Genomic DNA, 14,264 nt, shown 5'->3' with positions numbered 1-14,264 from the left:
CAATGACTTTTATAACTATGAAAGCAACTCCATTTTTCCTCACTTTTTCATCTCCAGAGTAACATATCATATGATCAACCCACTCAAAATGCCCCATGCCAGTCCATCTCATCTCACCAATGCCTAGTGTGTCAATATTTATGCGTTCCATTTCTTCCTTAACAATATCTAATTTTCCTACATTCATGGTTCTCACATCCCATGTTCCAATCACTGGTGTCTGCTTACAACTGTTCTTCTTCCTTTGTATTTCCATACTTGAAAGCTCAACCTCAGTTGCCCTTTCTGTTATCTACACGTGTTCTGTTGTACGTAGGGTTTTCAGAGACCTGCTATTTCAGAAGTGGGTAGCCAATCCCCAGATTATAGAAGTATCAGACAGACCAGCAAGTTAATGGTATATCCCTTATTGTGGAGTTAACCATTAGTGTCAGTGTTGTCCCTGCCTTTGGCACACGTGTCTTTACCCACTTATTTTCCTGCTCCACCATCCACCAGGATACCCATCCACTTCTACCCACTCCCTTCACATCTATCTCCCATTGACCAGCCCTTGATCTAATAGCTTACATATGAAGCTTCCTTGGCTTCTGTGATTCCAAACACATCAGCTGCTCGTAGTTCCTTATGTTGGGACCAGTGTCTCTGAAGTTTAGTCGTACTGTTTCCCGAACAAATGTGATGCATCCTGTAGAACTGGTGTGTAGATAGGGTTTTTTTGGCCCTCGGGCCACAGGCCCTTGGACCAGAACGAATGCCACACTGTTTTGGCTCGCGGTTTTGGTGTCTTCAGTGTTACCTGAGAAGATGGGCGGGGAGCGTGATGGACAAAAATTAATTTCTTTAATGTAACAATAGAAATATCTCCGTGCATATATTATGCTGATACAACATGGCTGAATATTCTTTGACCTCTTCCAACTGAGAGGTAGAATCTATTTCTTCTCATTTGAGCAACCTCAGCCATTCCTTGCAAAGATCTGCATAGAAAGGTGGACAAGACGGTCATTGAAAGAGAGGAAGAGTCTCAACAAGATGATTTGACACAGTGATTATAACAATGGGCTCAATTATAGAGATGATGAGGATGGCATAAGATAGGGCAAGGTTCAGATCCATTATTTACAGAGTCTCCGTGAGTTCTAGTCAACTCAACAGCACTTAATAACATAACACCAATACCAACCAAGAGTCTGACAGAAGTGCTGGATGCTCTGCAACTTTCAAGGCTAAGTCCTAAAGTCAAGTAGCTTCAGCCTTGTTCACTAGAACACTTGCTCTCAGAGACTTTGAGCCACTATGTAAGAAGTCTGACTACTCTCAGGTAGCCACGTTGAAGAGGTCACTGGGCGAAGCTCTCACTGGTAAACCCAGCTGAACACAACCTTTCAGCTATCCAACAAGGAAATAACCCCCCAGAACGTCTTGGAGCCCCCTCATAACACTCCATCTACCCCCCGAGCACTATTACGAGACCTCACACACAGAGGAGAAGAACTCAGTCACACTTTGATAAAATTTCTAACTCATAAACCTATGAGCATATGAGATATGAGAAAATGTATATTGTGAAAGTCAAATTGCTTATACAATAATAGCATATAACTGAAACAAGATATTGCCTAAAAACATTTCTCAAAGCATTTTTATCCACTGAGACAACCAAACTGTAAGGAATACAGTATAAGGCAAATACATTTTTCCACTTCTCTCAGGACCTAATAGGTAAGGAGTTGTGCTGCCAAGCAAGACATGTGGTTTGAACACACCAACTAGGAAGAAGGACAATCTCCTTCCATAACATTTACAGCCTCTGAAAACTCACACAAGTCAGCTATGAATTACCCCAATTTGGCAGCACCTAACAACAATGACAAAAACATTAAGGAAGAAAAGAATTGTTCAATTATCAATATTCTTTGAGTACCATAAGTTGTTTCTCTTTTCCAATTTATTTATATGTATTCAAGTGAAAGTGTATAAATCATACTGATTTTTCATACACTCATTCAAACATTTTATAACATTAATTCCTGTACATTAATGTAATTAGTTACAATGTCTAATTATAATTATGTTATGTATTGCCTTTCTTTTCACCCGTTTTATTTATTTATAATTTTTTTGTTCCTCATTTCCTCCATTCTCATCGCTAGTCCTTGGAGAAGGTCATCATGCTTGAAAGGGTGGAGGGACAGTGTAAGAGAGGAAGACCCAGATGAGATGGGCTGACACAGTGACTGGGATAATGAGGGTAGGTATGTCAGAGACAGCTAGATTGGCTCGGGACGAAAAGGGTTCAGAATTAATGGTGATAGGGATTCAAGGAGTCATAATCAACTTGATGACACATAACAACAACAACAACAACATCCCTATTATTGCTCCAGGATTGAGTCCATCTGTGTGTAAACATTTCTTTAGCTTTTTCAGTCACTTCGGTGGCCTACTTGTTAGGAGGTTGCACTACTGACTCAAAGGTGGCATCTCTAACAAGAGTACAGATCCCGGTCAGCGCTCGCTCGGCGTCCAGAAACATGGCTACGGCTGGCGATTGCTGCGCCGTGCAGGGCTCTCCTGCGGGCAGGCGCTGAGCAGATGCTTCGAGGAGGAGTCTGAGACCTACTCTGTTCGCGAAGTGGAGCAGGTACCTCTGGCCTGGAGTGCGACTTCAGCCTCTCTCACAGTCAGGGCACAGTTATTGTGGAGCGCTGGTGGAAGGTGCCACTCGCCGGGGAGGGTAAGAAGCCGCGCCTGCGCCGGAGACACCGCATCTACAAGCTGGTGGAGGATAGGAAACACCTACCCAAAGAGAACCTGGAGCTCATCCTCACACAGTCTGTGAAAGAACTTGGAGTTAGGGGCGACTTGGTCTCAGTAAAGAAATCAGTGGGCCGGAATAAACTCCTTCCTCAAGGACTGGCAGTATATGCCACCCCTGAAAACAAGAAGCTTTTTGAGGAGGAGAAACTGCTAAGGCAAGAAGGAAAATTAGAGAGGATCCAGAAGAAGGCAGGTGAGGCGACAGTAAAATTCTTGAGAAGCTGCCACTTGGAAGTAGGGATGAAAAACAATGTCAAATGGGAGCTAAACCCTGAAATAGTTGCTCGTCACTTCTTCAAGAACCTTGGTGTTGTGGTAGCTCCTCATGCAATAAAGCTACCAGAAGAGTCTATCACCCGATGGGACGAGTGCTGGTGTGAGGTGACGGTAAATGGACTGGACACTATAAGGGTACCTACGTCTGTGGTGAACTTTGAGAGGCCCAAGACCAAAAGATACAAGCACTGGTTAGCCAAGCAGGCAGCGAAGGAGATGGCCTCAAAAAGCCCCCAGACTTTGTGACACAAACCCTCCCTCCAAAGTAGGGACTCGATGCACAAGAAAGATAGTCCAGCATCTTGTTCCCACCTCTGACCAAAAATAGAATTTTAGAGTCCATGGGGACGGACATAAGACTAACCAACAAGTACGTGTTTTCAATCCACCATTTTTGCCGACTCTCCTTGGCCTGTCCTCACTAGCCTCATTATTGAGACAGTGCTAGTGGAGAAGTTCAAAGCTCTAAGTTTGCTAAACGAAACATCAGTGGTCAGAAGCCAACCACAGTCCATCCAAGTGCTTTGTTGGAGCTCACTGGAACCATCAGAGCTAGCCATTTCTCTTGTACTTGGCTCATTCTCATCACTTAGAATTTTTCTCAAACATAAATAAGGTTATGTGTTTTTTGTAGGTGTTAGTTACTGGGCTTTGCTCCCAAAAAGAAAAGAAAAAAAGGGAGTATATACATTAACTAGCTGTACCTTACAGCTGCTGTGGACAAATTATTCCCGGCATGCTATGTCTAATCTAGAATTTGCTCCCAGTAGGTAATGGTGATAAAATTATTATTAGACATAAACACAGTGGGATGCTGCTCTAAGGAGATCTAAATGTGTCCTAAGGATAAATGAAGCTGTGTAAAAGAAGTCCAGAGATGAAATTCCGGTTTTCTTCACCTAGCTCCTGGAACTCTGAAAAAGAAGATACCTTGCTCGTTCCCACACTAAGTTATAAAGACAACAAATTAGATAATTCTCGACTAGTCTCTTGATGGGAAATGAGGGGAATAGATAATTCTGCATAAATTGAGAGTTCATTAGTGAAAAACAGATGGTTTGTGCTATAGTCACTCAGTGCAAGATCATGAAACTAGGGAGTGTAAAAGTGAGAGGGAGACATTTACCCTTAGCTTGGGAGGGTGGAGGGACAGCGCAGGAGGGGAAGACCCTCTATGAGGTGGATTGATTCGGTGACTGGGGTAATCGGGATGGGTGTGTCAGAGGCGGTGCGTTTGGCGCAGGATAGAGCAGGGTTTAGGGCTGTTGTGCATAGGGTCGCTATGAGTCAGAAACGACTCGACGGCACATAACAACAACAACAACACTAGAAGTTCAGAGAAAACAGTTTCTGTTGTCCTCTTTGAGCTCACCATACTACTGAGAGCTTTTAAAGCACTTTCCCTTTCATCCAGTTAAAGCTACCCAATAAATCAGTACCCAACTGTCATCAGTAGTTGTGCTGATAATTTTAAACTTGCCATACTTCCACAGCTCAAATCTGACACCAGTAATATAAGAAACTGATCATTAGTGTCATTGATCTCTGTCCCCACTGCCATTGAAATAGAAAGCGGATTGAACCCACCTCTTCAGAGAGCCCTGGTGACCCAAAAGCCACTCCTGTGGTGGTTCAAAGCCACCAGGGGCTCTGAGGGAGAAAGATGGGTGGTCTCCAGGGTGATTGACAGCCTTGGACACCCTGTGGAGGGTCAGCTATTAGTTGGTTCTGACTTGACAGCAGTGAGTTTGAGTTTTGAAGGAAAATATGTATTTCTCAAGACACCAAAAAGCACAAGTTATGAATGGGGGGTGGGGGAACTGAACTTCATCAAGAAATCCAAATTCTCCAGAACTCCAAACTTTGTGGAGCTGTCAAGGCCAGATGAATTCCTGACCTATCCTGAGATAATCTTTTAAGCTGACACTAAAGCCAGTCTTACAGCAAAGAATGTCATCAGCCTGGAGTTAAGTGTTCTTTCACAGTCTGTATATGGAATTAAACTACCAACAGCAACTCAGTTGAGTAGAACTTGATGGTTTGATGTTACTGGAGGAAGATCTCAGAAAAGGAAGGTGAGAACAGTTGAACAATTAATTGACTGTAATCAGTGTCATTACCTTGTGCTTGTAGAAATATTGTATGGTTTTGCTTAGTTCTCACTACGTCATACTGCAGATTCACCTGTTTATAATCCTTGGCCATCCTTGAATTTCCAGGAATCCCTTTTGATGTTGGCCCCTCAGTCTTAATGTATAGGAATCCAATGACTTTTGTTACTGTTCAGAACAACAGAGCTGCTCGTATGGAATTTCAAATAAGCCTGCTTCCTGCTGAGAACATAGGTCTACTAAAATCTATTTCATCTTACAAATGGAATATAGTCTAATAAAATCTATCCCGTCTTGTAAAAAATATTTTTTAAACATTTTCACAAGAAATGTTTTAAAAGAAATACAAGCCACAAACTTGGAGGAAATATTGTAAAACATCTAATAAAGAACTTTGATACAAAAAAAAAAGAGTACAGATCCCCAGCCACTCCTTGGGAGAAAGATGGGCAATCTCCTCCTATGCCTTTTTACGGCTAGCAGTCATTTCTGACTCAACGGCAATGAAAAAGCTACAGAGAACACAAATAATTATGAGGATAAAGCACTAATGTAGATTATAATTGTCTTTTTGTGACTGACTTATGTCACACAGCACCTTCTGTTCTAAATTCACCCAAGTTGTACAGAATTTCACAAATTCTTGACCATTTTTAGTGGTGTATAATATGCTCCACTAAAGAAAATATATTTTCTTTAAACCTTTGCTGATGGACAGTTGTTTTAGCTTTTCATGCTTTCATTAATACTTATTTCAAAAGAATATTGTAAGCCAAGCCACTCAAGTGCCCTCATTTCCCCTTTATTCCAGCAATACACTGGACAATGTGTGGGGTTTTAGACACAAGGCTGAAAGGTTCTCCTGGCTTCTGTAAGTTTCTTTGCATGAAACCTCAGGCAAGGTTGGTTTTTTGTTTGTTTGTTTATTTATTTTTTAATTAATGGATTTTAAAGTTTGAGGGAGGGAAGAACTAAGTGGACAAGGACTAAGATTAAAGTGCCTTGGTGGTAGTGGTGGATGTTTTGGTTTTAAGATGGGAGATGTGATCATAGTCGCAAGGGGAAAACTACTATAGGCAGTGTTTTCCTAGCGATCCAAAAATATATTAATTAGTTCCTACAGGGAACAGTGCAAGGACATAAATTCCCTGTGCTCTGGAGTATGTGAACTACAATGCGGCTGATTAATGCAGCTCAGATGAAGAAGAGCAGAGTCACAGCCTTAGGAAGCTGGGAGACAGATGTCTGAGTGGGGCTTTCCACCAGCGCAGTCCTCCCTCCCCTAAACTCCCCCTTCAGTCCCCTTCCCCTTGTTTCCATCAGAGACTCTACAAGGTTGTGTATCAGTAAACATTTCAAGCCTTCGAATCTCCGAGAAAACACTAGATAAAATATACTAAACTTTGGCTCTCTAGAGGAGAAAGGTAGAAGAGGGGCCAAAGGGCTGTCCCAAAGAGCAAGCTGCTTGTGGGACTCAGGCTGCAGCTGCTCAGCTCTGAGTGTGGATAGGCAATGCAGTATTGAGTGTGGATCACTAGGCTTTGGACAGGGACCCAAGGGACTTTTAGCCAAACTTGACAGATTTGAAGTCCCTTTATTACTGACCCCCGCCATCTCAATAGTCCCTAAAGGTGCACAAGACATGGAAAGATTTATCACAGAGGAGGACATTTTGATGGCCAACAGACACATGAAGAAATGCTCAAAATAACTGGCAATAAGAGAGATGTAAATAAAAACCACAATGAGATACCACCTCACCCCAGTTGTAGTGGCAAGGTTTAACAGGACAGCAAATAATAAATGTTGGAGAGGGTGTGTAGAGGTGAGAATTCTCATACACTTGGTGGGATTATAAAATGGTACAACCACTCTGGAAAGTGGTTTGACATTCCCTTAAAAAGGTGAATATGGAAACTCCATATGACCCAGCTATTCCACTACTAAGGATATACCCCAAGACAATAAGAACTGAGACACAAATGGAGATTGTACACCAGTGTTCATAGCAGCATTATTTGCCATTGCAAGGACATGGAAACAGCTCAAAACAGTCCAACCACAATTGAATTGATTAAGAAATTGTGGTAAATTCACACAGTGACATATTATGTAGCACTCAGGAGCAATGGTTTTGAAAAATACTACATAATTTTGGGAAAGCCTGGAGAGCATTATGCTGAGTGAACGAACTCAAAAGGACAAATATTGCATAAGACTATTATTGTAAAAATAGAAGAATAACTAGTAAAATATGCATGAGGACCCAAAGGAGAAAGGGGTGGGAGCAGAGGGATGAGGCTGGGTAGGGGCTAAATCCCAAGGTTGCACAATTTGGTGGGTGGAGGCAGGGGGTAAAGAAAATGAGAAAGATCTGTCAGGGACCTGGAAAGACAAGAGTAGTAGTGGCATAGTCCAACGGTGATTAATTTTATCAAACAATGCGTGGGAATGAAGGCATGAAACACAATGTGAATGAAGAAAAGTGTGAAACACGATGTATATGTACTTTGTAAGCAAATCAATAGATTTTATTTTCCTAAAAAAAGGTTATTCCTCAAGAAAATCTAACTTACTAAACCCCTGGTAATATGCTATGCTGTTATTAGGTGCCATCGAGTCAAGCTGACTCACAGGGCCTCTGTGAACCAGGGATCTAAACCCTGTTCTAAGCTGTGTCATCCTCGTCAATTCTGACATACTTGACCCGTTCATTCACTATGTCAATCCATCTGTTTTCATTCTTAAAGTCTGTAACTCAAATTTAAGAAGTTCTAGTGCTGTAATTGTTCTTGTTGTATACTGTTGAATCACACCCATATCTGACTTTCTAGCAGGTTTTCAGAGGCAGTTAACTGAATATGGGTTTCTATAGCAAGAGTCAGTAAGTTAATATTTTGTACTGGACAGCAAGTATGAGTTCTGTATTTTGTAAGCTTCATAAAAATAAACAAACAATAACAACAAAGACTTCAAAGAATATTTCACGGAGAGTAACATTTACCTGAGGCTGACCTATAAAATTTACTATTTTCCTCAGCATTTTTATGATAGGTGCCCTGGAGACAGAGAGGAAGTGGCAAGATCACAGAATAAAAGATGAAGGATTTCTTAGTCTTTACTTTGTATCGGAGCCACAAAGATACCTGGTAAGCCCACATGAATTAAATGATGATCTTGGATTTTCATTATTAACCATCTTGTTCCTCAGCACAAATGCCAGCGGCAGGTAGATTTCTCAAGATAACGTTGAGACAACAGCAGTTGTCATATGAATAATTTTTATTTTTAGGCAAGTTTTTGGCCAGCATTCATCCACCTTGTACAGTTTGATTTCTAATAGCTGCCACTCAGCCTTCCAGAAGACACCTGTGACCCTTTTTGGCAAAACCATTTCTTTGGCACAAATCACAGTACTGCCCACCAATCAATGCCACTCACTCGCAGCCAGCTCAATTATCTTACTATCTGCAAGTTGATTCATGGTGCACCACCTCCCCAAGCCCCTCAAATACCCTGCTATTGTTGCTAAGATTGGTTTTCAGCAGTGCAGGGGAGTTTAATTTGGTCCATGTAAAGACACCAGTTAAGGAGATTACTCCCACAAACCTTTAGTGAGTTAAAGGATTTTCCCAAACCTTTGCTAATCCAGTTAAAGGTCTAGGGCAACTGATGGGTTCCCCAGGCGATACTGGGCGACATGGCCCTGTTGTTCTATCTACTTTGATCTGGTAGTTCTCTGGATCCTGAAAACAAAGTCCTGACTGACAAGCCTGAGATAAAACACACCTGCTTAATCTTTTGTAATACCCTTTTTAGTTACTGATTTTTCACCACCCTCTCCTCACAACGACATTTCTTCTGAACACTATGCCTTTTTTAGATGCTAAGCATGTTTATCGGCCACACAGATCTGAGCAAATCCCTTCACAGTGGTAAACTGTACTATTTTTGCAGTACTGCAGTGACTCCAGGATTTGGAGACTGGGAAGACATCACAAACGGAATCTCATTGACCGTGAACCACACAGAGTTCCTGCATACCATCATTCTCAGAACACATTCAGAACCCTCTCCCAGATATCTTAATGGAACTACTATTTCATTCTTCTAATTTGAGCAATAAAGTGCATTTGATGCTTTTGTTTTAGACAAAACATAGACATGTTTTTCTTTCCTATCCAATTAACAGAACTATCTGACATAAGAACCATGTTAAGTGAGGAATACTCAAATATAACAGTTTATTAATTGTGGAAAATAGTGGATACATAATGAACACTGCTTGAGACAGATGAGAGGAAGAACAGTGTGAAAGGAATGTATGATTTGGCATTATATGTATGGCAACAATCTGGAACAAGAGGTGCACTGCAAAGGGAACTGAAAGCAGGGAAAAGAAAGAGAGAGGAAGGAAAATGTGCAGTGAGTGAATGAAAACCCAACCTTTCTATAAACTTTCATTAAAATCACAATTTTAAAAAAAGAAAGGAAACAGAAGGAGGCCTACTAGAGTCCTGATCCAATGACAATAGCACCAAATGACTTCCTCAAGGGTAATGTAAAAGCAGGCAACTCTGACTCATTGTGACACTACATATACGAAATTGAAACCCTGCCTGGTCCCGTGTCATCTTCTCCATTGGACACTCGAGGGTTTTCTCTATAGGTCACTGCCCATCTCTGGAATATCATTTCAGAACTATTACCATTACCGTTGTGATGGCCTAGTGGTAGGAAGCAATGCTGCAATCTCAAAGGCACAAAGTTTGAATCCAGCAGCTCTGCCTCAAGAGAAGGAGGGGTAATCTTTTACTATGCAATTTTACTGCCTCTGCTAGGGGTTTGTTCTAACTCAATGGCACACAACAACAGCAATGGATATTTGTGGGTATGATGAGCGACAAGGAGGTCTTGTAGTACAGAACACTGAATGCTGTACTGCTAACTTAGAGGTCAGTGGTTCAAGGCTACCAGTTGCTCTAGAAGAGAAAGACAGAAAGATTGTAATACTATCTTTGAATTATGCTTATAATACAAGCATGTAGAGAAAAATATATATATATATATATATATGATAAATACTTCAAGTTCTTAAAAGGAAATAGAGTATATTCTTTTTTTCTTTGACATAAAGTAATGGGAAATTTGGCATCATTCTCAGAGAGCGGGATTGGTAAAATAGGACACACTTTTTAATTCTTTCAATTGGCTGGAACAAACTGTGCGTGGCTTTCTTATTTCTACAACACATTGAAAACATAACTGTGATTGTAAAAAAGAATGTTTTTTATAGAACTGATCAAACTTTTGGACCTTATCTACTTAATTGCAGAAATTATGCAAAGCTACCCCACTCACAGAATAGTTTAGGAGGCTTGTCTCCTAAACTAAATTTTTAGAAAAAAATGGAAAATACTACATTTCCTTGACTGAGAGTTGTTTTTGTTGTTGTGTGCCATTGAGTCGCTTGTGCTCATATCCACAGTATGTACAAAGGCCTTGAAACCTGGCTATCTTGTGCCAAGATTACTGTCTCTGACACATCTATTTCCATTACCCCAGTTATTGTATGAAGTCATCTCCTCCAGGGTCTCCCTCTCTTTCTCTGTCCATCAACCCGTCCAAGCTTGACCTCTTTCTCCAAGGACCGGTCCCTCTTTGCAACATGCCCAAGATATGTCAAGAGTGGCCTCTGAATCCTTGCCTCCAAGAAGGAGCCTGGCTTCTCCGTCTCTAGGACAAACCTATTTGTTCTCCTGGCAGGCCATGGTATATTCAACACTCTTCTCCAACACCACAGCTCAAAGGCATCAATTCTATTTCTATCATCCCTAGTCATTGTCCATAGCGGTGCTGGAGAAGAGTATTGAGAATACCATGGACTGCTAGGAAAACAAACAGATTCGTCCTGGAAAGGGCTAAACTGGGTGGCTCCTTGGAGGCAAGGATTCTGAGGCTCCGTCTAACATACTTTGGACATGTTGTGAGGAGAGACCAGTCCTTGGAGAATGACATCATGCTTGGGAGGGTGGAGGGACAGCGCAGGAGGGGAAGGCCCTCTATGAAGTGGATTGATTCAGTGACTGGGATAATCGTAATGGGAGTGTCAGAGACAGTGCGATTGGCACAGGACAGAGCACAGTTTAGGGCTGTTGTACATAGGGTCACTAGCGACTCAATGGCACATAACAACAAAAACAACAACAACTAGTCATTGTCCAGTTCTCTGATGCATAGCAAGTGACTGACTGGGAGTAACAACACACATTTTTCAAATTTACAGAACACAGTGGGAACTTTCTTGTGTTTCTAACACATTTTCCTGTGGTAACATAAAACATCTTTAACATCATGGATTTTAACTGGAGATTAATTAATTGCACCTCTGTTTTCCCCATCAGATATTATAGGGAGAAATTATATCTACTTGCAACACACGTAGCATTGAGAAAATGGGTAATGCTTCGTGTTCTTTAATAACATGCACACTATGTTGTTGTTATGTGCTGTCAAGTTTATTATGAATTGGCACCTAGCTATGAACACTAGCACTGAACTCTGCCTTCTCTTGAGCCAATCTCATGAACTATGACACACTTGCCCCAATTGACACAGTCACTCTGTCAATCGATCTTACCCAAGGTCTTCCTGTCCTGTACTGTTCGTCCACCATTCTACAAGGGCTGGTCCCGTCAGACATTATAATCAAAGTATGTGAGCTGATGGAACTTCACAATCCTTGCCTCCAAGGAGCAACCCTGTTTCACCCTCTCTAGGACAAAACTTTTTGTTTTCTTGGCTGTACATGGTATGTTAAGTACGTTCCTTCAGCACCAAAACTCAAACTAATTGATTATATTCTGTCATATATTTACTTACAGCCTCAGAAGTCTAAAGAGGCAGAGGAGAATCGTTGTGAGTTAGAAGTGACTACAGTGAGTAGGATTATGTTTGTTTTATGTGAGAGTAGAACTGCCTTACAATGTTGCCAAGAGTGTAATATTTAGGAAACCTGATTGCCACATTTTGCTCCTGAAGAAGAGTCTAAGAATGAATTCAAACTGACTGGAAAATTTAGATATAGATTTGAACTCCTGGAATCTGCCTATAGTCATAAGGATTAGAGGCAGTTGTGTTTATATTTAGGACGGTATCTGTGAATGAGGGTAGGTCTCAACTCAATCTTTAAGGTATTTAAAGACCCCAAACAAGAGAAGAACTATTTTAAAACCTGATAGTCATCAGAAAAAGAGGATTTGGGAGCAGAGTGCATTCTTTAGATATAGAAAATTTCATCGACACATGGGAAGAAGAATATCAAGGAACAGAGGGGATGTATCAAAAGCTGGAAACTTGGTGTTGAATTTAAAAAACCAGAGGGCCTTGCCACAAAGAGAAATCTCACCCATACAGAAAACTTTCCTGGAAATTTCACGCGTTTCCAATATTACTGTCCTAAACTCCAACAGACTTAGTCCATTCCGAAGCTTCAGCACAGCAAGCCTCAGCACAGCAGGCAGGGGTCTCCACAGAGCATGACCCTGCGCCCACTGCACCAGATCCCAGGGATCCCGCTCCAAACCCTACCACAGTGATTTCAAGAGCAGTGCCCACGGTCAAGTCTATCGGGGCCACACCTCCAGAAGCAGAATCTCCAGAGGCCAATTCCACGGAGACAGGGACTCCTGGGAACCAAAGAAGGGGAACTCAAAATGCTCCCCTTACTAATATGCAGTGGTGGGTATGAGGAGGAGGAAGACAGAAAATGAAAACAGCATCTTTTGCTGCATGCTTTTTTTTCTTTGCTTTTAACAGAAGGACTGTACTGTGCATCACAAATTAATCCACTCTAAAACTAACTACTGGATGAGGAACCGCTTTTGCGGAGTAGGGGATGACTCCCAGAGTGTATCCATTTGTCCTGGGGACTCACCGTGGCCTGGCCTTAACCCGCGCCCCCCAGGACGCTCCCTCCCTCTCCAGGGTACACTCCTTCCTTTAATGAGTGCTCATTTGTTGGGGGCGTGGATGGTAGCAGCGTTTCTCTTTTCCACCCTACACCCCTGGAAGGACTCCAAGCTGTGTCTTCCTGGAACTTTGGTCATGGACAAATTGATTTCCCGTTAACTGTGTGCTTGATATCAATACTAGATCCCATGGACTGGGAACTGCAACAAAGACGGAGAAGGTCGGTCTTTCAAGGTTTAACATGTAGCTTACCGAGTCTTTTCCTTGTAAAGGAACATCGTGCCTGCTTGGAGAAATGGGGCTTCAGCGAAGGAGGGGAGACCCCACCCCTCAGCCCCCAGCAGAAGGACTGACATAGTGACTTTGCGAATGGTTTCTGGCGTGCCAGAAATGGGGATGATCGCACGGAGCCGTTCAGGGTTCACGTGAGCTCACGCATAGCGTCGCTAGGAGTCCCACTGGACCCGAGGGCAGCTCAAAACAACAAACAAATGTTCTTTGTCTGGGTCACGGTTCTCCGCAGTCGGGCAGCAGTGTGATCATGTAAGCATTCTGCGTGTTGTGACTGGACGTAATGACCTTGCATTTTTCAACCTGCTGTCTATCTTGACCTCTGAGTCTAAGGGGGCAAGCTTAATTAAGGTCAGTTGTGTCATGTCAATAAAGGAACTTGCTATCAACAGATGATGTGATGTTCTGAGTCGGTTTCTGGGGACATGGGTTCTCGGAGGGAGTGGAGGGAGCAGAAATCTGGGGGCGACAGACACTTTTGTGAATTACCACCGCCAAGGGTTGCATTGTCCCGAAAACCTGTGTGAACCTGACTAGACCTTGTCCTTCAAAGACCAGAGGGCCATCCCACACACAGAAATCTCACCCAGACAGAAACCTCTCCCGGGAATTTCACGCTTTTCCACTATCACTGTCCTAAAAGCTGACAGATTTAGTCCTTGCTGAAGCTTCCACGTGTGCTGGCTGTTCAAGCCACACTAGGAGAGAAGGAGGCCTTCCCATCCTGCTTCCCCTGTCCCTTAGGCTCCCTTCAGACCGCTTTGTGTCCTCTGCAAGACTGAGGGAGGTGAG

At 42.3% G+C, this 14,264-nt stretch overlaps 1 protein-coding gene and 1 pseudogene across 1 annotated transcript in view; one reads left to right on the top strand and one right to left on the bottom strand.

Annotated features, from left to right (window-relative positions):
- The window catches only part of LOC102869037, a 10,365-nt pseudogene extending 7,020 nt beyond the window's left edge, over positions 1-3,345 (top strand).
- LOC102875104 (synaptic vesicle glycoprotein 2C-like) overlaps positions 1-14,264 on the bottom strand; it is a gene marked incomplete at its 3' end in the record, with an annotated part of 132,516 nt that overhangs the window by 66,946 nt on the left and 51,306 nt on the right. The gene's annotated exons all lie outside the window — the stretch shown is intronic.

The sequence above is a fragment of the Elephantulus edwardii genome, unplaced genomic scaffold, assembly GCF_000299155.1.
Source record: "Elephantulus edwardii isolate Elephantulus edwardi_28Jun2011 unplaced genomic scaffold, EleEdw1.0 scaffold00326, whole genome shotgun sequence".
In the NCBI taxonomy this organism is placed as follows: domain Eukaryota; kingdom Metazoa; phylum Chordata; class Mammalia; order Macroscelidea; family Macroscelididae; genus Elephantulus; species Elephantulus edwardii.
This window is presented reverse-complemented; position numbering and strand designations above follow the sequence as displayed.